This window comes from Ursus americanus, chromosome 32 (genome assembly GCF_024610735.1).
Source record: "Ursus americanus isolate L20-20 chromosome 32, mUrsAme1.1.p, whole genome shotgun sequence".
Classification (NCBI taxonomy): Eukaryota; Metazoa; Chordata; class Mammalia; order Carnivora; family Ursidae; genus Ursus; species Ursus americanus.
This window is the reverse complement of record NC_142158.1, coordinates 30682296-30707343: the sequence shown is the minus strand read 5'-3', so window position 1 is coordinate 30707343 and position 25048 is coordinate 30682296. Positions and strand designations below refer to the sequence as shown.

At 48.5% G+C, this 25048-nt stretch overlaps 1 long non-coding RNA gene across 2 annotated transcripts; it reads right to left on the bottom strand.

The window, feature by feature from the left end:
• Window positions 1–2819: 2819 nt before the first annotated feature.
• Window positions 2820–19293, bottom strand: LOC148107348 (uncharacterized). 2 transcript variants are annotated; one of them, XR_015722638.1, is made up of 4 exons: window positions 18807–19293; window positions 15888–15994; window positions 13697–13823; window positions 2820–3224 (listed from the first exon to the last, which is right to left on the bottom strand). It is a non-coding gene; the product is annotated as an uncharacterized LOC148107348 (long non-coding RNA). The 2 variants fall into 2 exon arrangements; XR_015722637.1 differs by lacking the exon at window positions 2820–3224 and having other exon boundaries at window positions 12490–13823.
• Window positions 19294–25048: the final 5755 nt, after the last annotated feature.

Genomic DNA, 25048 nt, shown 5'->3' with positions numbered 1-25048 from the left:
AGAACAATCGGATCCAATCCAACACTCGCGGATTTGTTTCCTGCTGTAACAAATTTCCACAACCGGATGGTGTAAAACGTCAGAAACTCACTCTCCTTCAGTTCCGGCGGCTCTAGCGGGCCTCTGTTCCATGTCCCTGCCAGCTGCCAGGGGCTGCGGCTGTCCTTGGCTGACCACTCCAATCTTCCAGGCGAGCCTCTTAAAATCTGCCTTTGCTCAATCTGTGCGTCACCTTGTCCTCTCTCTGCCAAATCATCCTTTGCATCCCTCTTATAAGAATACATGTGTTTGCATTTAGAGCAACCCCGATAATCTAGGATAACCTCTCCAGTTCAAAATCTTTAATCATCACATCTGCAAAGACCCCCCCCATTTCCCCCTGTATAAGGAAACATTCACAACCTCCACAGTTTCCGACATGAATCTTTTTTTTTTTAAAGATTTTATTTATTTATTTGACAGAGAGAGAGACAGCCAGTGAGAGAGGGAGCACAAGCAGGGGGAGTGGGAGAGGAAGAAGCAGGCTTCCAGCAGAGGAGCCTGATGTGGGGCTCGATTCCAGAACGCCGGGATTACGCCCTGAGCCGAAGGCAGACGCTTAACGACTGTGCCACCCAGACGCCCATGAATCTTTTTTTTTTAATATTTATTTATTTATTATTTGAGAAAGAGAACGCGCCAGGGTGGTGGGGAGGGGCAGAGAGAGAGGGAGAGAGAGAATCCCAAGCAGACCCCTGGCTAAGCCGGGAGCCAGACGAGGGGTTCGATCTCAAGACCCCAAGGTCATGACCTGAGCCAAAATCAGGATGCCCAACCAGCTGAGCCGCCCAGGCGCCCCCGGACATGGATATCTTTTATGGGCACGTTGATTCGTTCATTATTCCGCCATTTACTGATTATGTGTTGGGGTCCTCATTCCATCCTGTGGGTACGCAAAAATTTATAAATCGGGGTCCTTGACGTCTGATTTTCAAACAACAAAGTTGATATCTCCTCCCGCACCTTGTCTAGAAATTATCCCTATCAGGGTCCAGCAAAGAAAACAGATACCTCACTAGTTATTTTAAGAGAGAGAATGCAAGAGAGGATGTTGATGAAACAGGGGCTAGAAAAGCAAGCATGGGACACTGAGGTCCCACAGACTGATGTGTTACTCCAGAAACCAATGCCCATTGGAAGGGCCGAAAGAGCAAAAGAAGATCCGAGAAGCTTGGGGTGGGGGTGCCTCTTGGAAGTGAGGGTCTGACATCTGAGGAGAGGCGTCTCCAGCTGTGCTACCCTCTCAACAGCTCAGAGGAGGGGCCTCCCAGAACTGGGGCCCAGACCTCCAAGGAGAGATGCTGCGTCACTGGGGCGCATATACCAAGGGGCTGTGCAGAGGCCGGAACTGGGACTCCCAAAACAAGCTGGAGGCTGAAGGCAACTACTGCTGCCCGGGGTGATGTGCGGGTTGCTGGTGCAGAGCAGACGGGGCCCAACAAGTGCGCGGTCCACGTCCCAGCTCTGGCTCGCGGGTCTTCCTCTAGCGCCCCCTGCTGGCAGAAGAGCGCAGGAAGCCAAGTGACCTGAGAAACGCAGAAGAGTTCCGGCTCCACCAAGTCCGAGCGAAATATAGAAGGGTGGAAGAGCGGCTCAAAGACAATGACGATCCGCACGATCCACCGTTTCCCCTACGCAGCACCCATATCCACCGCTCTACCTGTATTTGCACTTCTGTGTGACAACAGAACAGCCTTATGTTTCTGCTTAACAACACAGATAAAGCTATGCTTCAGTGAAGACACTCTCACCCTTTCCCCAAAAGGGGACACACGGAGTCCCTACAGCCATCTCTAAATGACGTTAATTACTCCTAGAGGCAATCACAGGTCCAGCTGACTCTTCTGTAATCTACAGACTAACCTGTAGTATTAACAACCCATCACAATATATTTAAACTAAAAAGGGCAGTTGAAGAAAGAGGGGGAAAGACATATATATATTTCTTTATATGTATGCATGTGTGGGATGCGTGTCTGTGTCGTATGAGTAGAGTTGTCTCCCGAAGAGACAGGTTAAAAGTCCTACCCCCCAGTATCTTAGAATGGGACCTCATTTAGAAATATGGTCTTTACAAATGTTTTCAAATTAATGTGAGATTATTAGAATGGGATCCAATCTAATATGACGTGTTCTTACGAGAAGAGAAAACTGTCTCGTGAAGATACAGACTTGGGGAGAATACGTTCGGGGGGCGGAGGCAGAGATTAAAGTGATGTGTCTACAGCCCAAGGGACACCAAGAACTACCGGCAGCCACCACAAGCTGGAAGAGACAAGAAGGGTTCCTTCCCTAGAGCCTTCGAGAGGCTATGATCCTGCCCACACCTTGATTTCCGACTTCCACCTCCCGGACGGTGAGAGAATAGATCTCTATTGTTTTAAGCCACCCAGCCTGCGGCTTTGCTATGACAGCCCTCGAAAAACAGACTGTGTGCATGTGAGTGTGTCTGCACCTAAGACACAAGCAAGAAAATGTACCTAATACATGCTTGTTTTTGTAATTCACCACAAGCGATGTCAATCACTTCTTTCGTCCCTTCTCCATTCCATGTTCCCTTTGCCTCGAGCTAGCACCTCAGTTGACTGAATTCTTTATTTGATGGAGTAAGACTTTATTCAATTCCCAAAGGATATGAATTCTCAGGGGTCCTACCTTGTGTTGTTATGGTGTTGTTTTCCATTAACTTTTACTTGGGCATGTAAAAATACTAAGAGACACCCCAGAGAACAGCCCAGATTCTTTTTTTTTTTTAAGATTTTATTTATTTATCTGACAGAGAGAGAGACAGCCAGCGAGAGAGGGAACACAAGCAGGGGAAGTGGGAGAGGAAGAAGCAGGCTCATAGCAGAGGAGCCTGATGTGGGGCTCGATCCCAGGACGCCGGGATCACGCCCTGAGCTGAAGGCAGATGCTTAACAACTGCGCCACCCAGGTGCCCCGAACAGCCCAGATTCTAGACATACTTCTGACCTCATTGTATAATAGTGACCCTATTTTTCCTTGGTTATCAGACTCGATCATTCCAGCTAGTAGAGTAACTACTTCCTTTGCCTGTTGATTCAGTGCCATGAGGGAGCCCCAAATGACCAGGCAGTGTCAGCTTCCACATCAATGAACTCAACCTTGTGGCCACGGTGGAAGCATTCCTCTCCCAGGAATCATGACCTTTAAACTGGCAGAGCCTAGAGTTGCAGGAACAGGAAGCAAAAAATGTATGAATAGATTATTAGATGTAATTATGATAGGAGCTACTTACACTTCCACCCTTTGATTTCTAGATCTGTCTATTCCAGCTGCGTCTTCAAAGCATCCTGTAAGATGAACCCCAATATTTCAAGATGTTGTCTGCCTTATAACTTGGAGAGTCAGATAATACCCAGTATCTAATGGGCACCTCAGATCACACGGCCACTTGATGTCCCGTGGTCTTTACCAACGTCTAATCGTAAGCTTGGGGCTAAGTCAAAAGGAAAGGCGTTCTCTGCAGACGAAGGCATGGAACTGCTCCCAAAGCTTGTACGTGTGTGCTGTGACTCTCCCTTAGGGCTGCCCAGTGGTTCCGATCTGCCATAGATACTTCGACTGTCGTTCGACCTCTTGGGTCTGGTGGAGCCATTTGCACTGCCCCTCCATGGACCCCACTCAAAGCTCAGTGAATGGGTCAGAATCACACACTCACGTGTGATATATGCTGCCTCCTGTATTTGTCCCCTAGGGCTGCTGTAACAGATGACCGCAAACACGAATGGCTTAAAACGACAGAAACGTATTTTCTTACAGTTCTAGAGGGTGGAAGTCTGAAACCAAGGTGTCGCAGGGCCATACTCTCTCAAACAGTCAAGGGGAGGATCCATCCCAAGCCTTTCTGCCGGCTTCCAGTGGTTCCCAGCAATCCTTGGTGTTCCTTGGCTTATAGACACATCCCTGTGATCTCTGCCTCTGCCAGAACATAGTGTCCTCCCTGTGTGTCTGTTTTCACATGACATTTTCCTCTTATAAAAACACCAGTCATGGGGCCGCCTGGGTGGCTCAGTCAGTTGAGTGCCCACGACTGGCGATTTTGGCTCAGGTTGTGATGTCATGGGTTGTGGGACTGATTCCCGTGTTGGGCTCCACACTCAGTGGGAGCCTGCTTGAGATTCTCTCTCTCCCTCTGCCCCTCCCCCCTCAAAAAAAAGAAAGAAGAAGAAAAGAAAACATAAGTAGCATCATCCCTGCAGCTTCCCCAAGTGTGCAACACTGCTTTTACGTTACTATCTGCACAGGGAGCCAAAGTTCTGGGATCCTTCCTTGTGGTCCTTCATACCATAAGAGCCTTTAGTCCACGGTTCTGACAGCCAGTGTGAGGATTCTGTCACTGGCCAAGCATTCATTCAAAAACCCAGGGAAAAACCACAGGAAGGGTCAATGGTCTTGCTTGGCTCACTGCGATTTAGACATGAGTCAAAATTCCATTTATCATCTGACCACCATAAGCCCCTTCTGGCTTTTTTGGTTCCCAGGAATTAATGACGATTCCAGGCCAGTATCTAGTCATCTCCAAAGAGTCTGAGAATGTCCCTGTCCCCCAGACACAGTTACCTTACTAAATGGCTGCAGAGCCCTTTGAGGAAAGCTCCACAGATTTCTACTTCATGCCTATGGGGTTTTGCAAGATCCTGTCTCAAGGGGACCCGCGGCTCAATTCAATCCAGGGGCTCTGAGTCAATGACCTGCCTGAGCTCCAGACTGTGACTACCATTGTGGAAACTAAGTCACGTTTCTGGCTATCTGACCTGTCATGTTTCTTTTCTTTTTTTTTTCCTTTAAGATTTTATTTATTTATTTGACAGAAATAGAGACAGCCAGTGAGAGAGGGAACACAAGCGGGGGGAGTGGGAGAGGAAGAAGCAGGCTCATAGCGGAGGATCCTGATGTGGGGCTCGATCCCATAACGCCGGGATCACGCCCTGAGCTGAAGGCAGACGCTTAACCACTGTGCCACCCAGGCGCCCCATGACCTGTCATGTTTCTGCTCTAAAGATTGAGATCAAGAAATATTTTAATAGGCTGCCCATCTCTTTTATTCCTAGGGACACTGCAGTCCATCAGCCACCCTCAGAACCCACGCAGGTCAAAACCTCCCGATTGCCATTCTCTGGTGCCCAGTATGTCTCTGGTGACCGAAAGCTGCCATTTGGCCTCTCCTTGTCCAGGACTCCGGCTTTCCTACTGAAATGTGAGAGCCCATCTGAGGGGTGGATCTCACCCCCACTGCTCCTGGCCGACAGAAAACTGCCAACACAGGGCTCGTCGAGGATTCTGGTCCTCCCCCTGCTACCGTATTTCTGGCACCCTCTTGGTGGGTGTGTTCTCTGGGCTGTCTCAGGAGATGCAGTGAGGAAGGGATGTGCAGGTCACGTGTGACAAATCCACTCCCTTTTCCCCCTTTCCTATGCTTTCAGATTCCTTCTACATGATTCCAGCTCCACCTCACTGAGCGGAGGCTATCCAGGAGTGCGAGGTTTAGTCAATCAGCCAAGCAAGCTGCTAACTCCTCTCCCAGCTGCCCAAGCTGACGCAGTGTGGTTGACTGCAGAATAAAATGACCACGCTTCCCCCCCTCTCTGCACGTGCTTCCCTTTGCACTGTGACTTCACTGCATCTCCCATCAAGAGGTGGGATCTGTTTCTCTACTCCCCCAAATCCGGATTGGCCCAGTGATGTGCTGTGACCAACAAGAGATGGGAAACGCGATTCTGTGGGTGTTCTGAGGCCGGGTCCCCCGAGGCTTGCCGCTTCCACTACCCCTCTCCTGCTGCCCTGCACTGCCAGGGGACCTCTTGGGGGACAGGAGGCCACGCGCAGAGCCCGTCCCAGCTGGTGGCCAGTACCAACAGGCCCGCTGTCTTGGGGCATTCCTCCAGCCCCGGCCAAGCCACCAGAGGACTGCCACCGCATGAAATGACCCCAGGGGTGACCAGCGAAAGAATCGCCGCACTGAGCAGAGCCAAATTGCTGACCCGCAGAATCATGAGCAAATAAAATGCTCTTTGTTTTCGGCCACTAAGTCATACAGCAATAGATGACTGGGACACACATGCCCCCCAGAGTCTCTGGTAAGTGATCTCATATGGACGAATCCAGGACTGTGACAGAACGGCCATCTCTGATGAAACGGCAAGCTACAAACTGGGCGAAGGGGGAGCCCGAAGCAAGGGAGGTGAAACCGGCGGGGGTGAGGAAGTAGGTGGAGAGAGCCTGCCCGCAGCGTGCATCTCCGGCACAGCCAGCAAAGAGCCAGGGTGCGAGGCCTATGGGTGGTGACAGCAAAGCCGCGTGTGTGACACGGGGGAGAGGGCCGAGGCCAGGTGCAGGTAGAAAGAAGTCAGGAGACTGAGAAGCCAGGGGACCGGAAGGACCGTCTATGTGGACACTGAACACATTGGCGTTATGGCTGGAGTCGTGTCAGAGAGAAGGGCAGCGGGTCAGGAGCGAACTCTGAGGAATGAGGAGTGACCAGGGCTCCGTAGGACGTCTGGGACAATAGTATCATCAAACAGCATGAGACCTAAAGCCAAGAGTTTAGGGGGAAAGGAAAGGGTCCTGTTCTGGAAGTGGAGCAAGGAGGTCACCGACTCTACCTCCGGGCCCTGGGTCTGGGGGAGGGGGGGAAGGAAGGAGAGAGAACGGCCACCATTTGAGCCCGTGGTAGGGGAAGCAGGGTCCTCAGGGAGAGCCAGTTTTCCAGAAGAGCTAGCAGGTGAAAGAAACTTCACAGAAGACAAACCCTCAGGCCCTTCCCATGCCTGAGTTCGAGGGAGCTCGGGAGAGGGTGTCAGTAGTTAGGGGGTGGGAGACAGCATGAGCGAGGGGGAAGCAGGGCCAGATGGGGATTAGATGCAGGGAGGAGGCTGACCAGGACGCAAACAGGGATAAGTGTGTAAGGAGATTAGTGCTGGTGTCTGCGGCCGAGCAGTGGTGGGCTTGAGTGGCCGTCTAGGCTGTCAGGAAGCAAAGCAGGGGGCAGAGAAGGGACATGAACACTCAGTGCAGAAACAGTCCTGCATCAGCTTGTCCAGAACTCTGAGCCCAGCCAACGCCTTTCTAAGAGTGGTCAAGAAAGTGATGAAAAATTCAGTGAAACAGGAGAGAGCACAAGAACAGATCCCAATACAGATGTGATTTCATGTATAACACTGGGGAAATTTCCAGTCAGTGAGAGAAGAATGGCACTTTACATACTAAGTAATGCCGACCCGGTGGGTCTCCCACCAGGAAGAAAATAAGCCAGAAACCCTACCTCTCACTGTAACCAAATAAAAAATAAATTTCAGGGGCGCCTGGGTGGCACAGCGGTTAAGCGCCTGCCTTCGGCTCAGGGCATGATCCCGGCGTTCCGGGATCGAGCCCCACATCAGGCTCCTCCGCTGGGAGCCTGCTTCTTCCTCTCCCACTCCCCCTGCTTGTGTTCCCTCTCTCACTGGCTGTCTCTATCTCTGTCAAATAAATAAATAAAATCTTTAAAAAATAAATAAATAAATTTCAGATGGTTTAACACCATACATGTAAACTATATGCAAAAATATAAAATACATATCCGAAAGACCGTTTAAACCAGACCAGACAGCCAAAAGCCATGAAAGAAAATGTACACACATTTAATCACATAAAAACTGTAAATTGCTTATGGCAAAAGACACCTTCCCCAAAGTCAAAAGGTGTTAATAGAATAGGAAATCACTTGAAATCCATGTGAAAGACAAGTTAATATCTGTATTATACAAAGAGCTCCTACAAACTGTTCAGTAAAAGACAATCCAGGGGCGCCTGGGTGGCTCAGTCAGTTAGGCGTCTGCCTTTGGCTCAGGTCATGATCCCAGAGTCCTGCGATCGAGTCCTGCATCGGGCTCCCTGCTCAGGGGGGAGCCTGCTTCTCCCTCTGCCTCTGCCCCTCCCCCTCCCTCGTGTTCTCTTTCACTCGCTCTGCTCTCTCTCTCTGTCTCAAATAAATAAATAAATAAATAAATAAATAAATAAATAAACAAATAAACAAGATCTAAAAAAAAAAGGCAATCCACTGGAAAAAAAGGATAGAAATAGTTCACAAAAGAGCAAATCCAAGTGTCTAATAAGCATATAAAAAGATTTTTAGTCTTACTAGTTGTCAGGGAAATGTGAATTGAAGTAAGAATGTACTATTGCTTAATACCCACAGATAACCAAAAATAAAAATACAAGTGATACCTAGTGTTTGTGGTGAAATGGGGGAGCTGGCTCTGTTCTCATTCATTGCTGGTAAAAACATGCTTCATTACACCCTTTTTGGAAAACAATCTGGAAATATCTATTAAAGTTGAAATATGCACACCCTGTAATCCAGCAATTCACACCTGAATTAGAGTAAAACCCCTTAAGAATAAAAGCCGGGCACATAAGGAGGAATACATGCAAGAATATTTATTGCAGTATTAGTCACCGTGGTGAAAACAAAACAAGACAAACCTGGTAAACTGATGGAATCCTTTTATTTTTTATTCAGTTTTTAATTTTAATTCCATTATAGTTAACATACAGTGTAATATTAGTTTTAGGTGAATAATACAGTGATTCAACCATTCTGTCTGTTACTCAGTGCTCACGATGGTAAGTACATTCTTAATTCCCTTCACCTGTTTCTCCCATCCCCCAGCCACCTCCTCAAACCATCAGTTTGTTCTCTGTAGTTAAGAGTCTGTTTCTTGGGGGCGCCTGGGTGGCGCAGTGGTTAAGCGTCTGCCTTCAGCTCAGGGCGTGATCCCGGTGTTACGGGATCGAACCCCACATCATGCTCCTCTGCTGGGAGCCTGCTTCTTCCTCTCCCACTCCCCCTGCTTGTGTTCCCTCTCTCGCTGGCTGTCTCTCTTTCTGTCAAATAAATAAATAAAATCTTTAAAAAAAAAAAGAGTCTGTTTCTTGGTTTCTTTTTTTCCCCTTTGTTCATTTCCTTTATTTTTAAATTCCACATGAGTGAAATTACATGGTATTTCTCTGACTTATTTCACTTAGCATCATAGCCTCTAGTTCCATCCATGTTGTCACAAATGGCAAGGTTTCATTCTTTTTATGGCTGAGTAATATTCCATTGTGTATATACCACATCTTCTTTATCCATCCATCTATCAATGGTCACCTGGGCTGTTTCCATATCTTGGCTGTTGTAAACAATGCTGCTATAAACATAGGGGTGCATGTATCCTTTCAAATAAGTGTTTTCATATTCTTTAGATAAATACCTAGTAACACAATTGCTGGGTTATAGGGTAGCTCTATTTTTAATTTTTTGAGGAACCTCCGTACTGTTCTCCAGAGCGGCTGCACCAGTTTGCATTCCCACCAAGAGCGTAAGAGGGTCCCCCTTTCTCTGCATCCTCGCCAACCTTTGCTGTTTCTTGTGTTTTTTATTGTAGCCATTCTGACAGGTGTGAGGTGGTATCTCATCGAGGTTTCGATTTGCATTTCCCTGATGATTAGTGAGGATGCACATCTTTTCATGGGTCTCTAGGCCGTCTGGATGTCTTCTTTTTTTAAGATCTTATTTATTTGAGAAAGAAAGAGCAAAAGAGAGAGAACACAAGCAGGGAGAGCTGCAGAGGGAGAGAGAGAAGCTCCCTCAGCAGGGAGGCTGACGTGGGGCTCGATCCCAGGACCCAGGGATCATGACCTGACCCAAAGGCAGACACTCGACCAACTAAGCCACCCAGGCACCTCTTGGGTGTCTTCTTTGAAGCAATGTCTGTTTGTGTCTTCTGTGCATTTTTTAATTAGATAATTTGGGGGTTTTGTTGGTGTTAAGTTGTGTAAGTTCCTTATATATTTTGGATACTAACCTTTTATCAGATATGTTGTTTGCAGATATTTTCTCCTATTCAGTAGTTTGTCTTTTAGTTTTTGATTGTTGATTGTTTCCTTTCCTGTGCAGAACCCTTTATTTTGATGAAGTTCCACTGCTTATTTTTGTTTTTGATCCCCTTGCCTCAGGACCAACGTCAGAGAGATTACTGCCTGTGCTCTCTTCTAGGACTTTTATGGCTTTAGGTCTCACACGTGGGTCTTTAATCCAGTTTGAGTTTATTTTTTTGTATGGTGGAATGCTTTTTAATGGGGCAACGAATAAATGAATGGTGCATTCATGCTGTGGAATATTACACAGCTATTAAAAGAGGTAAGTTGACGCTATTCTAATTGAATAGTGAGGGGTTACGTCAAATAAGCAAGAAGAAAAGAAGCATATATAACATGATTACATTTTTATATAAAAATAGTAACAAAAATAATCCTATATATGTCCCAGTCTTTTTATGTGTGATTCGATCAACAAGTGGAAAGTCTGGAAGGACATACACCAGCACGTAAACATTGGTTTTCTGGGGAAGGAAAGGTAAAATGAATGAATATGGAGAAAACTCTTTTTTTTAAAGGGCATCTAGGATAATAACCATTTTTGCCAAGTTTCTGTAAACGAACACTTGTGGGTGCGTGTAAATGCATCCGGAGGCAGACGGGCACCAGCATTATGATAGTGAATTTTCTCAGGGTACGGGGATTTCAGGTGATTTTAAATGTCTTTGTCTATTCAGTGCGCTTACATTTTTTAGAGTGATCAATGCTATTTTCTTCATCGTGGGGGGAAGAAGCTGCGTATGTGGGTGTGACTGGCAGGTCCTGGGATGGGAGAGGCTCTGTGGGAAACGAAGAGGCTGGAGCTAAGGACACCGCTCTGGCACCCTCTGTTCCAGATGCCCTCCATCCTCTCTCCCTGCTGGCTCCCTTCAATCACTCAACATGGTCAGTAAGTAGCTTGTTAGAGAGGTGGGGGGACCCAGGAAAGTGTGGTGTGGGCACCCAGGGAGAGAGCGTGCCAAATGCTGCAGGGAAGGCAGGGAGACAAGACGGAAACTGTCCCCACGACTGAGTGACCTCAAGCAGAGCAGCTTTAGTGGCAGGCAGAAGCCACCTTGCAGGGGTGGAGGAGGGTGACAGGGTGAAAGGAAGAGCCAGCCTGGTAGACCAGAAGGGCACAGGGATGGGCAAGGATGGACTGAATCAGATGTCAAAAATGTGTGAGGGGGCGTCTGGGTGGCACAGTTGGTGAAGCAACTGACTCTGGTTTTGGCTCAGGTTGTGATCTTAGGGTCGTGGGATCGAGCCCTGTGTGGGGCTCCATGCTCAGTGCAGAGTCTGCTTAAGTTTCTCTCTGCCCCTCCCCCCTCAAATAAATAAATAAATCTTTAAAAATATATGTGAGGGGCTACATGGTTTTTCAAATTTATTTAAAGGATTATGTATGCCTAAAAAGTTGAAATCACAGGTGTAGACAACCCCTTCAGAAGGTGCGTGGGACTTTCTGCATGGGAGTAAAGGGAGATGGTAGGACCTGCTGGGCTCGGGGGGTTACTCCCAGAGAGAGACTTGCATGCAGCCAAAGGCCTCTGGGACCAAGCCAGCTGGAGGGGAAGGGGGCTGAACAGGACTGAGAAGAGACAATGAGTGGAGTCCCAGACACATCCATGTTCCCAGGTCTGGTCGCCCATCAGAATCACCTGGGCAGCTTTTTCAAAATTAACATTGGGGCCCCCCCCAGAACTAATTAGACTCTCTAAAAGTTGAGCCAAAGCATCTGAACTTTAAGCCCCTTGAATGGCATTTTAAAATACAGCAATTATTGGGGCACCTGGGTGGCTCAGTTGGTTAAACGTCTGTCTTGGGCTCAGGTCATGATCCCGAGGTCCTGGAATCGAGTCCCGTATCGGGCTCCCTGCTCAGTGGGGAGCCTGCTTCTCCCTCTTCCTTTGCGCCTTCCCCCTGCTTGTGCTCTCGTTCTCAAATACATAAAATCTTTAAAAATATATATAGAGAGAAATTATTTAGAGATAAATCTAAAATACATGAGCAAAAAGGCATTATAGAGAAAACGATTTTAAATTCTCTAAATAAATTTATGTGTGAGTACATACATGAGTACACATGTACACACACATATAAATATTTCCATGATCAAGGACTGGAAGACAAACTTCCAGGTTATAGACTTCCAGTTATAAAATTATCAAATTCTAGGGATCTAATGTACGGCATTAGATATGGTAATCATAGCTAATAATTCTGTATTTTACATATATAATCTCTTACAAAAATAAATAAAATCTTAAAAAAAATAAGATCTTTAAAAAAATAAGTTACTTAAAGAGTAGGTCTTAAATGTTCTCACCACAAAAAAGAAATGGTAATTATGCGGCAGGATACAGGTGTCAGCTAATTTATGGTGGTAATCATCTTGCAATATATAAATGCATCAAATCAACACCTGTGCTCCTTAAACTTACACAATCGGTGTTATAGGTCAGTTACATCTCAATAAATCTGGACCCCCCCCCAAAAAAGAGAAATTACTTTCAGTGCCCCCCCATCCTATATCTTCTCTTCCTAACATGTACATCTTTTTTTTAAGATTATTTATTTATTTATTTATTTGAGAGAGAGAGAGAGTGAGCGAGTGAGAGAGAGAGAGCATGCACAAGCAGGCAGAGAGAGAGGGAGAACCAGACTCCCTGTTGAGCAGGGAGCCAGACGCAGGGCTCAATCTGGGACTCTGGGATCATGACCTGAGCCACAGGCAGACACTTAACCCACTGAGGCACCCAGGTGCCCTCTGACATGTGCATCTTAAAAAGAAAACAAAGATTGGAAGACTCGATGTTGAACAATGTATTGACTTACAGATTGAATGCAATCAAATAAAAATCCCCACAGGCTTTGTTTTTTAGTTTTTTGCTTTTGTTTTTTTGTAGAGCATGACAGGTTGATTCTAAAATACATGTGGAAATGAAAGGGCTAAGAATAGCTTCTTAAAGAACAATATGGAAATATTGCTCTACTGAAAATCAAGACTTTTTATAAAAGTACAGTGACGAGGAAAGGGTGGTATTTGTACAAGGACAGACGGACTAGGAAGAGACTAGAAACTGACATCAATATGGACACTTCGGTTGTGATTCATGTGGCATTGAAAAGTACAGGGAAGGATGCGCACGAGCCTTTTCAGTAAATGGACTGAGTGTTCCTATGAGGTAAAAACAGAACTTGACCCTTACCTCACACCATAAACAAATAAATCCCAGGTGGGTTGTTGTCCTAAATATGGAGGGCAGAACAATAAGGATTATAAAAGATGATAGAGGGTGAAAGAAAATAATTAGGATGAAAACCTCAAGGTGGGTGACAGATTTCTTTTCATGACACAACAGCACCAAGCTTAAACGAAAAGTCTGACAAATCTGGCTTCATTAAGATTAATAAACAATTCCATTTATACAACACTCTAAAACAGGCAAAACTACACCACAGTGTTTAGGGAAGTGTTAGTTTGAAAACTGGCCCCTGTCTAAGGAGGGCAAGGAGAGACGAACGTGGCCACTCCTGGCCACAAGGCTTGTCTGTGGTGGCCATAAGGAGTAGACCTCCACACCCACCTGCCAAATGTTCAAAGTTCAGTTGCGTATATAACCCAGACAGTCTCAACACCACCTTATTCTCTCAAGACTATGTCCTTGAAAATGGCTCCCACTATGGGAATGGCGGGTAGAACATACATTCCAAGGACAGGGTGAGGGGGGGATGACGAGCCTCCGATTACCTGAGTCTAGCTCAAGGGTCAACCAACGGTCATGTCCTCTTGATGACCCCCTTCAACAGGAAGCATACTCAGGCTGAAAAGGAGGAAGCTAGGAAGGGACTCCCATAGAAGTCAGGATGGCGGCTCCCTGTGAACGGGAAGAAAGAGCTGAGGCTTTTAGAGTCTAACAATGTTCTATTTCTTGATATAGGTGAGGTTACATGGGAGTTGGCTTTATAATAATGCATTAACTTGTACATTTATGTTTACGCATTTTTCTGTATCTTTGTTATCCTTCACGTAAAGGTTTTTGTTTTGTTTTAAAGATTTTCTTTATTTACATGAGAGAGAGCACAAGCGGGGTGAGGGGCAGAGGGAGAAGCAGACTCTCTGCTGAGCAGGGAGCCTGACGCGGGACTCGGTCCTAGGACTCTGGGATCATGATCTGAGCTGAAGGCAGACGCTCAACTGACTGAGCCCCCCAGGCGCCCCCTTCACACAAAGGTTTTAAGGGGAGAAAATCTCTGCACAGGATTCTGATGAGCAAGTACATTTAGGATCCCCGATCTAGGGCCTAGCTGGAGTGACACTGTAACAGTCAGGTCTGTTTCTGCTGTAGGATCCAACCCTGACTTACCATTCTTAGATATTGATTCATTATCTGAAAAACCCAAGGTAGTTTCAGGAATGGCTAGTTCCAGACACTCCAACAAGATTATTAGAAATTTCCTCTCTTAGCTCAGTTTTTCTTACTATCTTGCAGGCTCTCATCCCCAGGAAGACCCCCAGCCAGTCTAGGCTACGTCCTGCCCGCTGAGCCACCTGTGCAGAAAGAAAATGTCCCGTGTTCTGGAATTTCAGCAACAGTCCTGGGATTGGCTCTCCCTGGACTGGCCAGCATCACATATCCACCTGCTGTTGTCCCGGGGTCTGAAATATGATTGCCCAGATACGCCTGCTCCTGGAGCTGAGGAGGGGAGAGACAGTCTCTGCCGAATCATATTACCCACATTGGGAGAAAAAAATTTTTTTTCCTCTAAGGAAAAAGTAGGTGCCATTACCAAGAGGAAAGGGAAAAGATGGTTAGGCAGAATTGGGATTGATGGGCTCAAGTCCCAATGGGGTCAAAGGAGAGGTGTGGTGGAAGGAAGTGAGCAAACGGTAGCAGGTGGGGTAGACTGTCATCAGAGAGTGGGATGTCTGAATGGTCATTTCGGAGGTGGAGCAGTTTCGGGTGATGACAGGGTCCAGGGTGTGGCCCAGGCAGTGGGTGGAAGGAAGGTCAGGATGTCGGAGGCTCGAGAATGTGTACCCCTGTCTTCATTAATAAGGATGGAACCCTAATAAAACACGGTCCCCTGTGGTTCAGTCTCAGAACAGTATCTGACCCAAGATACACAACCCAATAGCCTATATGAACAAGCAATTTCATTCCTCAGTCACGCTTCTCAAAGGACTTCAAAGGGATTCAGATGCGTAGTTCACAGCCACACTAACTGAAGTCCCCTTTCCTCTTCCCTCCTTCCTCATGCCCTGAAGCTATTCTGTGCTGCTCATGTCAATCTCCACTCCCACCAAATAATAATAACAATAACAATATTAATAATAAATTAAGGCTCCTCTTCCATACACAGATTTTTTTAGCCACTTTTCCCACATGGAAGAACCGATCTTCTTTAAGAAGGGAAGAGAGATGGAGGAGAAATTGGACTGGTAATTACAGGACACTGGTGGGCCGGGGCGAGGGAACATCCGGGCTCAGCCTCCGCCTCACCATCGTCCTACCACCAGGAGAGAGACCAAGATGTTACATAGTGGCCACTGGGAGCTGGTGGTGCAGCAAAACGGACAGGAGTTTTTAGGTACGTGGTCCCCAGCTCCATCCCTCTGCCTTGAGAGCCTCCATCTGCGAGCCCGAGCCCAAATTCCTGAAAAAGCAGGAAAATCAAAGCAGAAGCCACTCCCCTCTCTCCATCACAGACGCAGTCATTTTATCGATTCACTTTAACAATAAACACAGATTTGGTTTATTTAGTATAACAAATTGGCAATTAGCATTTTGGGGAAAATCATTCTGAGGCCATCAATGACACTAGTAAATTTTGGACCTTCCACTTAATATCTAATAAGTTTTAATTCAAATTTATCAATTATGAAATACCATTTCTAATCTATTAAATAGAAAAAAAGAGAGAGAGAGCAAGAGAGGCACCTGGGGGGTTCAGTTGGTTAAGCCTCCGACTCTTGATCTCAGCTTAGGTCTTGATCTCAGAGTCACGAGTTCAAGCCCCACATTGGGCTCCACACTGGGCATGGAGCCTATATTTAAGAAAAAGAAAAAAAAGGAAAATTATAAAACTCAAAGTTGGTGAAGTTTTTGGGGAAAAATATATTCATACATTTTTAGTACATTCCTTCTTTTTTTTTTTTTTTTTTTTTTTTTTGTTTAATAGAGAGAGCCAGGGGAGGGGTAGAGGGAGAGGGAGGGAGAGAATCTTAAGCAGACTCCATGCCCAGCATGGAGCCCCACTCCGGGCTCAATCTCATGACCCTGAGATCACGACCTGAGCCAAAATCGAGAGTCCCACACTTAACTTACTGAGCCACCCAGGCACTCCAGTACAATCTTTTTTGAGGAGAGAGGTGATTTGACAGTATTCCTCAATGTCCATATAATATTCATTCACAAAATCATTCAGAACATAAAGGAAACTGGGGTGCCTGGCTGGCTCGGTTGGAAAAGCATGTGACTCTTGGTCTCAGGGTTGTGAGTTCGAGCCCCACGTTGGTTGTAGAGATCGCTTAAATAAACTTAGAAAAAAAAAAGATTCTGGTTCCTTCTGGTTCCTCCTCGCTATCACCCTCCAGGGCTGGGCACAGGCTGGACACAGACTGTGGTCATCTTTTCCCCCCCCAGTATTTTTTTACCGTGGTAAAATACACATAAAAATCAACTATCCTAACCAGTTTTTAATGTGCGGCTCAGTGATAGTAAGTACACGTTGCTGTGTAGCCATTACCACCAGCCATCTCCAGAACTCTTCATCTTCCCAAACTGTACCGGTTAAGCACGAACTCCCCAACCCCCTCTTCCCCAGCTCCTTGAAACTGTCATTCTACTTTCTGCCTCTGTGAATCGGACTCCTCTGTGTGCTTCATATAAGTGGAATCATACAGTAATTGTCTTTGTGCGACGGGCTTACCGTACTTAGCAGAACGTCCTCAAAGCTCATCCGTGTCGTAGCCTGTGACAGAATTCCCTTCCTTTGTAAGACGGAATAATATTTAATTGTATATGTAGATCACATTTGCTTATTCACTCGTCTGTTGATGGACAGTGGGGGGGCTCCCACCTTCTAGCTATTGTGAGTAATGCTGGGGGGGACCTGCTTCTCCCTCTCCCTCTGCCTGCTTGTGCGCTCTCGCTCGCTCTCGCTCTCTCTCAAATAAATAAATAAAATCTTTAAAAAAAAGCCCCCGCTTTCAATTCTTTTGGGGATATACCGAGAAGTGGAATTGCTGGATCACAGGGTATACGGTCTCATCTTTTTTAGGGGATGATCTGGCTTCTGGATTTCAGGGTATTAGGGGCCTGGAGGAGACTGGCCATGTGACCTTGAACAGGTCACTTTCCCTGTCTGAGAACAGATCCAGGTCTCCAAACAGGGACTCCCGTTAACCACACACATTCCCAGGCCCCTTTTCCTGGGACATTCTAACTCATTGCCTGGCCTGGGCCCCGGGAATGTGAAATTTTTCTAAAAAAGCCTCAGGTGATTTTTATCATCAAACAGGTTTAGGAATCACAAGACCCGAGAATGTCCAAAGGCCCTCGCAGCTCTGACCTTCTATGACCTCAGTGGTTAAGAGACCAGTATGCAGAGTCACACTGACTGGATTTAATTCTAAATTGCCAGTTAGCAGGGCCGCCTTTATGTCTTCACCCGCCAAAGGAGGATAATGGTGCCTGCCACAGGACTGTTGCACGAAGTAAACACAAATGAAAGAAAATGAGACTTTAGCATACCTAGTACTCAAACAACAACAACAACACAACAACAACAACAACAACAACAACAAAAGAAAAAAGCCCACCCACAAAAAAGAAAAAAACACAACACAACAAAACAAAAAAGTCCTTTAATATCTTTGCGCTAATTCCGTCTTCCTCTCCTGGCTGATGTCCTCCCCCAGTGGATGGGTTCCTATCGCCACCTAGTGGTAGGGCTAAGTCAGTGCACGCGCACAACCACTTCCTCTTTTCTGCCCGCCCCCCCCCCCCCCTCCGCTCTGGCCCAACTTCGGCCGGCCCACCCCTTCTCAAGCTCACCCCATTCAGAAGCTTCACGACCCTCAGTGAGGGCAGAAGCTCAAGGTGTGAGAACCTGGGGTCCGAGGATTCCCAAACTCTCTAAAGTCTATTCCATAGCCTCATCCTAGTGAAGGTGAGTTGTTGGCGTCCCTCTACCTTTGTGGATGTCCTGCGTAGGTCTGATCCTGCAAGAGGCCAGGGCCTGGTCTGTTCGGCCGCCTCCTTAATAGTAAGGCTGGAGCTGAGTATCCGCTCTGTGATACAGGCCTTACAGACATCTCATTCAGCCCTGAAAATCCCTGTGCTGTCTTTCCCACAGATCTTCTTCCACACATGTGGAAATTGAAGCTCAGAGAAGTTAAGTGGCTGGCACAAAGTCACACAGCTTGCAATGATGGGGCTAAATCTCTCAAACCCAGGTAGATCTTCACCCACAGCTATTTCCACTAAGCCAGAAGGCCTCTAAACTAGCGGTTCTCCACCTTGGCTGGACATTGAATTCACCAGCGAAGCCTTAAAGAGCAGCCTGTGAAGCATCTGCCTACAGTTCAGGTTCTGATTCCAGGGTTCTGGGATCAGTCCCGTGTAAGGCTCCCTGCTCCGCGGGAAGCCTGCTTCGCCTTCTGCCCCCTCCCCGCCCCGCGTGCTTTCTCTCTCTGCCAAATAAATACATAAGATCTTTACAAGAAAAGAAAAGAATACTGAAGGCTGAGCCCCACCCCAGAGATACTGGTTAATTGGTCTGGGGTGTGGCTTGACCACGGCGGTTTTGTAAGGTCCGGTAAGAATGCTGGTGGAGAACCACTGCCGGGCACTCACCCAGTCTGTTTTCGGCTCCTTCCGGCTGCTTTCGGTTCTCCGATAAGCAATCCGCGTGGAGGGAGGTGCTCTGCTCTCCGCGGCTCACAGGCGCGCGGGGGGACACGTGCGCCTCGGGACAGGCCCCGGCCTGGAGCAGGAGACCTGGTTCTGCTGCACGGAGGGTGGAGGAGAGTGTGTTCCTGTGGGCGCCAGCCCCTCCTCTGCCTGCGGGTGCGGGACCCCGGGTCTGCGGCACACAACCGACTGCGCCTCTGTGAAGTTGCCTCTGTGGAAAACGTGCGTGAAAGTAGCACCGATCCCATAAAATGATTGTATCAAACGAGCTAATAATAGATAAAGCACTTGGAACAGTGCCCGGAACCCAGCAAACTCTGAATAAATGTTACAAGGACTGCTACTAAGCTACCGTACCTATGTAGTAGCATAATACCACTAGGATTATTACCATTCCCGACCCGGACAACGGCTCCCCTAGCGGACTGATCGCAAGTAGCAGAACGCCTCCTTTATCTCGTGGGGGTAGAGCTATATTACAGAGAGCCCCGCCCCGAGGCGGGCCCAGGACTCGAACTGGCCAATCCGAGTACCCCATCCTCTTGCATGAAACCAAGTAAGCCAAGGGGAAGCAGGTGACCCACCTGGAGCCAGTCAGGCCCCGCTCGGGGGGACTGCTGTGATGGAGGGGAAGCCAGAAGTCACCTTTCCTACCATCACAGAGGAAGGCAGAGAGGGCGAGACTGGGGGACACCTTTTGAACCCCTGGGTTCGCTTCCTGAGGTGAGAATGCTCCCCCTGGCCCAGGTAAGGGGAAGCCAAGCCAAATCCTGCCCGGCTTTGGGTTGATTCCGAGTCCTGGCTCACCCCCGGGGCCCCCGGGGATTCAGCCGAGATGATGTTCAAGGAGCGTCTTACACGGAGGCTGGGTCCCGAAGGCAACTCGGTTCTTTCAGTCGCAGGAACTGAAAGTGAGGATCGCAGGTAGCAGTATCCCCCGGACGAGCCCTCACAGTTCGAAGAGGACTAGGGAGACGAACGACCCTTGCAAAGCCAGGTCCTGGACCCGTAAACGCCATTATCCGGGCAGTTAGCAAAAATCAAATGGGGTCTTTGGCCAGGGGTGTTCCAGAGTTCATTAGATTGCTCTGGCGGCGTATGTGTAAGTTTGAAATTGTTTCAAAATAAAAAGTAAAAAAAAGGGGGGGGGATGTCATACATTGCCTGTCAAGTACCGCACCCAGGCCACCGTCACACAGTCACGCACCACACTGGGCTCACTGGGAACTCACAGACGGGCTTGGGACGGGCGCTGGCCGCTGGTGCCCCCCGCCCCCGCGCCCCGTGCTGGAGCGCACCCGCACCTCTGCCCCTAAGTGCCAGGTGGCCCAGCAGGCATTTGAGGGCCCGTTTGTGCCAGAAATCTGTATCCGTACACACAGGAAACACGGGGCTCACATTTTGCGGAACCAAGAGAAGAAGAGAAAGGCAGGGTCTCCCCTCCGTGTTCACGGATTGTTCTGTCTCTCCTCGTTCAGTTAGTCAACCCGGGCTCTGGGCCAGGCCCTGGAGAGACAGCTGTGAACAGGATGTTCCAAGTCCCATACCTCATGGAGCTTGCCACCCGCAGCTCCGGAGACGTGGCTCCACGATCCGGAGAAGTGAGGAGAGCTGCCCGAGGGTAAAGCAATATCAGTGTTTTCTTGAGGGCCTCCTGGAGACAGTGCTGTTTCGCAGTGGTTCTCCACTTTGAGTGGGCAGTAGAATCCCCCAGAGGGGTGCTAGAATGCTGATTGCTGCCCACCCCCATCCCCCTGCAGCCCGGCTGCTGATGGTCAGTGGTAAGGTCTGAGAATGGGCCTTTCCAGTATGTTCCCAAGTGACGCTGATGCTGCTGGTCCAGGGACCCCACTTTGAGAACCACTACATGACCAAGAAGATCAGTTTTAAAGAGTGAGAAATTCAGGCCCCACAGAAGGCTCTGATTGTCTAAGGAACTTTTAAAACGTCTGCTGCTCACGCCCCACTGCATACTAATTAACTCGGAATTTCTGGGCGGTAATTCCAACCATTAGCATTTTTTAAAACCCCCTGAATGGGGGTGCCTGGCTGGCTCAGTTGGAAGAGTATGCAACGCTTGATCTCAGGGTTGTGAGTTCGAGCCCCGTCTTGGGTGTAGAGATTACTAAAAAATAAATAAAACAAAAAACAAAAAACCCTGAATGATTCCAATTCACAGCCATGGTTGGGCACCATGTCCCCCAAAGTAACACAAACCCAGACTGAGCTTCAGTTTTACCCAGATTTGCCTTCAGCTTGGCCCTGAGCTCTAAGGATATCCATCTCTCCCAGTTGCTCTCCGCTTGAGCCAGCCCTGGGTTGGGCCATCTGCAAACTTCATTACCAGTCTCCTCACAGCCCTGCGAGGCTTCTATCATCATCCCATTCAATAGATGGGGAAACTGAGGGCCTCCATCCACCCAGGGAGGAACGTGGCAAGCAGATTCAAACCCAACGCTGCTCAGCTTTCCCCTTCTGCCCCACACTGCTTTGCCTGCCTCAGTGTTTCCCCAGAGGGCGGGACATTTGGGGCAGGACCCCTGGGCCTGCTTCCCACGTTACAGGACATTTATCACCTCCAGCTCCGGCCTCTACTCTGAACACCATGAGCGGGGCGCCTGGGGGGCTCCGTGCGTTAAGCGTCCGACTCTTGATTTCGGCTCAGGACGTGATCTCAGGGGTGTGAGACGGCGCCCCGCATCGGGCTCTGTGCCCAGTACGGAGTCTGAGAATCTCTTTTCCCTCTCCCTCTGCCCCTCCCCCTGCTTGTGCTCTCTCTCTCTCTCTCTCAAATAAATAAAATCTTTTAAAAAAATAAAAAGAAAAGAAACACCATGAGCAACCCTCCCAGTCATTGTGATAACTTAAAACACCCCCCACACATTTCCAAATGCCCCACCCGAGAGCCACTGCATGAGATGCTAACCCCAGCACCAGCCATATCCCAGAACCCCCAAATGCCCATTTCTAAGTGTGCCAGTCACTTCCAGTGACACCCAATCCCACCCTTGCACTCTTCCTATTTCTGACCCGAAGTCCAACCCTGGTATAAACTTGAGGCCTAAACCTCACCCCAACCCGACTCTTACCATGATCAAGTCCCTAAACTGCTGGTTAAACTAATGCCAACCTCACAACCTTCCTCAAACCTGACGTCCGGGCCCAGTCCTTCCGACACAGTCATCGAGCCAAGTCTGAACCCTACATCTCAGCTGTCTCCTGTGTATGTCCTAACTTATTCTCCAAGGCCTTTCTGGACGTCCAGTTCCTGTCAGCTCATATCCTGTTCCACAACTTTTAAAGGCTTCTTAGCACCCGCCACTAGTACTAAGTGTCATTTTCAGTATGACCCAGACGTAACTTTCCACTTGTAGCCATTAGCAGTAGGTCTAATTGCAAGTAACAGACAACTCCACATCGGTGTGCCTGGGTGGCTCAGTCAGTCAAGCATCTGACTTTGGCTCAGGTCCTGATCTCAGGGTCCTAGGATGGAGCCCTGCGTCCAGCCTCTGTGCTTAGTGGGGAGTCTGCTTGTCCCTCTGCCTCTCCCCCCACCCTTCCCCCGCTTGTGCTCTCTCTCAAATAAATAAATAAAATCTTTAGAAAAGAAAATCTCCCTGTCACAGTGACTTAAACAAGATGAGTTTTCTTTTCTTTTCTCTTTCTCTCTCTCAAATCAAGGCTCCCAGCTGGTTGCCCCACAGTCACAGTTCACTTTCTCAAAGTTACCTCATGGTCCAAGATAGCTGCAAAAGCTCCAGCCATTAGGTCTTCTTGCCAGCCAGTGGGAAGGAAAAAATAACCAAGAAGGGTGCACCCCTCCTGTAAAGAACACTTTGAGGCAGTGGCATGCACACTTCCACTTACGTCCCAACGGCCAGAATTTGGCCCCATGGCCACATGCCTGCAAGGAAAGCAGGGAAACGTCTTTTTTTGGGTGTCCTAATGCTTAACTACAAATCAAGAGTGTTATTATTATGATGATGATTAATTTGGGTTCAAAAAGGTGGTTTTATTAAAGCCCGGGGACAGGACCCGTGGGCAGGAGGAGCGGCTGCCCAGAGGTTTATTATTAAGGAAGAAGGCATATTAGAGGACAAGCAGATGCTCCCAGACCAATGTCTGTCCCTCCCTAGACCTAAGAAGGACCTCAGTTTTGACTCTCGTATCAGCAGACTACACCATTCTTTGAAGATTTGGGTCCTGCCTCACTGACTCTCCTGCATGCCCCGGTGCTAATTCTTGGTGACTTCTACATCCAAGTAAACCCTTCCGGTGCCCAGCCCAGCCTCTCTGTCCCTTGGCCTGCTTTCCTCTCTGTTCTTGTCCTCAACTTGCCCTCTGCCACTGGAGTGTATCATCACTGTGTCACTGCTGGCCCTGGGATCTCCGTCTCATCCCCCCTACTCTCTGACCCAGCTCACTCCCTCTGGCCCCCCAGCTCCCTCCACCTTTCAACCTCAACAGGAACTGCATAGGGGGGCGGGGGGATCTGTCACCTTTCCCAGTCCCTTTAGCTTACAAATATTTTATTTCTCCCAACTTAAAACAAAACACCTTCCGCTCGAATCAGCTCCCCCACTAGCCACCACCCCATTTCTCTGCTCCCCCAGCCCTCCCCACTTTCTCTCTTCCCACTCACTCCAAGCAGGCTTTCACCGTCCCCACCCCACTCCTCCTGCAATGCCCTTGTCTACGCCACCAGCAACCTCCGTGGTAGGACAGCCAGAACCAGCTTCCTTGCTCACCTGCCGTGGCCATACCCGCCACCTCCCCGGGACAGCCCTGGTTTATGTCTGTCGCTCCAGCGTGATTTCGAACAGCCCCGCCTTTCCTCCCCAGAGTGTGGGCTTGGGCAATAAATTACACAGTCGCCCTCCGTCTCAGCCGCCCCTGACAGCTGCTTGTTCCTCCTCTCACACTCCAGTGTTTCCTCCTCCCTCCCGGCTTCTCCTTCTCAGGCTTCTAGGCTGCCCGCCCCGCCCCGGCACCTTCTAACATTGTGGTGCCCCTGTGCTCAGTCCTCAGTTCTACCTTCTGCTCACCCCCTGCTCTATCTTCACTTGTTCCCTTGGCCATCCCAGCCGGGGGTTGGCCTGTAACTATGATATATGGGGCTGATGACTCCTAATGTCGGATCTCTAGCCCGGACCTATGATCCTTATGTACAGCTGCCCTGTGACATCACACATGCACATCCAATGGGCACTTGTTAAAAAAAATTCGGTTAGGTAATCCCTACACCCAACGTGGGGCTCAGACTCATGACCTTGAGATCTGGAGTTGCACGCTCTTCTAGCCAAGCACCCTTCGATTGGCACTTAATTTTTTTGTTAAAGATTTTATTTATTTGAGAGGGAGAGAGCAAGAGAGAGAGCACAAGCAAGGGAGGAGCAGAGGGAGAAGCAGACTCCCCACCAAGTTGGGATCCTGACGCGGGGCTCGATCCTGAGACTCCGGGATCATGATCTGAGCTGAAGGCAGACACTTAATGGACCAGGCGCCCCTCAGTTGGTACTTTAAACTGAACGTACCCAGCACTAGACTCCCGACCTTCCACACGTGACTCTCCAAGTTCCTTCTCATCCTGTAACGGAATCTCCAGCCCTTCACTTGTTCAGGCCAGAGCCCGAGTGTCACCCTGACCCCTTAATCCCAGATGCAATGAGCCAGGGTAGTCTGTCATGTTCCCCATCTTCTCACCTGGTCCCTGCCTGGAGAACTGCTGGCCCCCTTGCTGGCCTCCTTGCCTCCCCAACCCTCCTGAGTCTGCTCTCCACTTAAAAGCCAGGGTGGCCTTATTAAAATTTACTCAAAACCCTCCAATGTTCCCCAGTTCTCACCAAGTAGAGCCCAATGTTACCTTATTCCCTTGCTCTCTGGCCCCCATTACACCCCAAGTATCTCTATGATCTTGTCTGCCGCTCTCCCCTTCACCCACTCTCTTTCAGCCTTACCATTCCTCAAATGTGGCTGAGCACATTCCTACCTCAGGGCCTTTGCACTTGCTGTTTCATCTGTCTGGAATGCTCTGACCCCAGATATTGATGCAGCTCCCCGACACCTCTTCAGATCTTCATTCAGATGTCACCTTCTCAGTGATGCCTTTCCCAGTTACTCTGTTGTAACGTGCAACCCCCACTCCCATCATACGTGCATACTTTCCCCCCCTTTTCTGCCTTTAT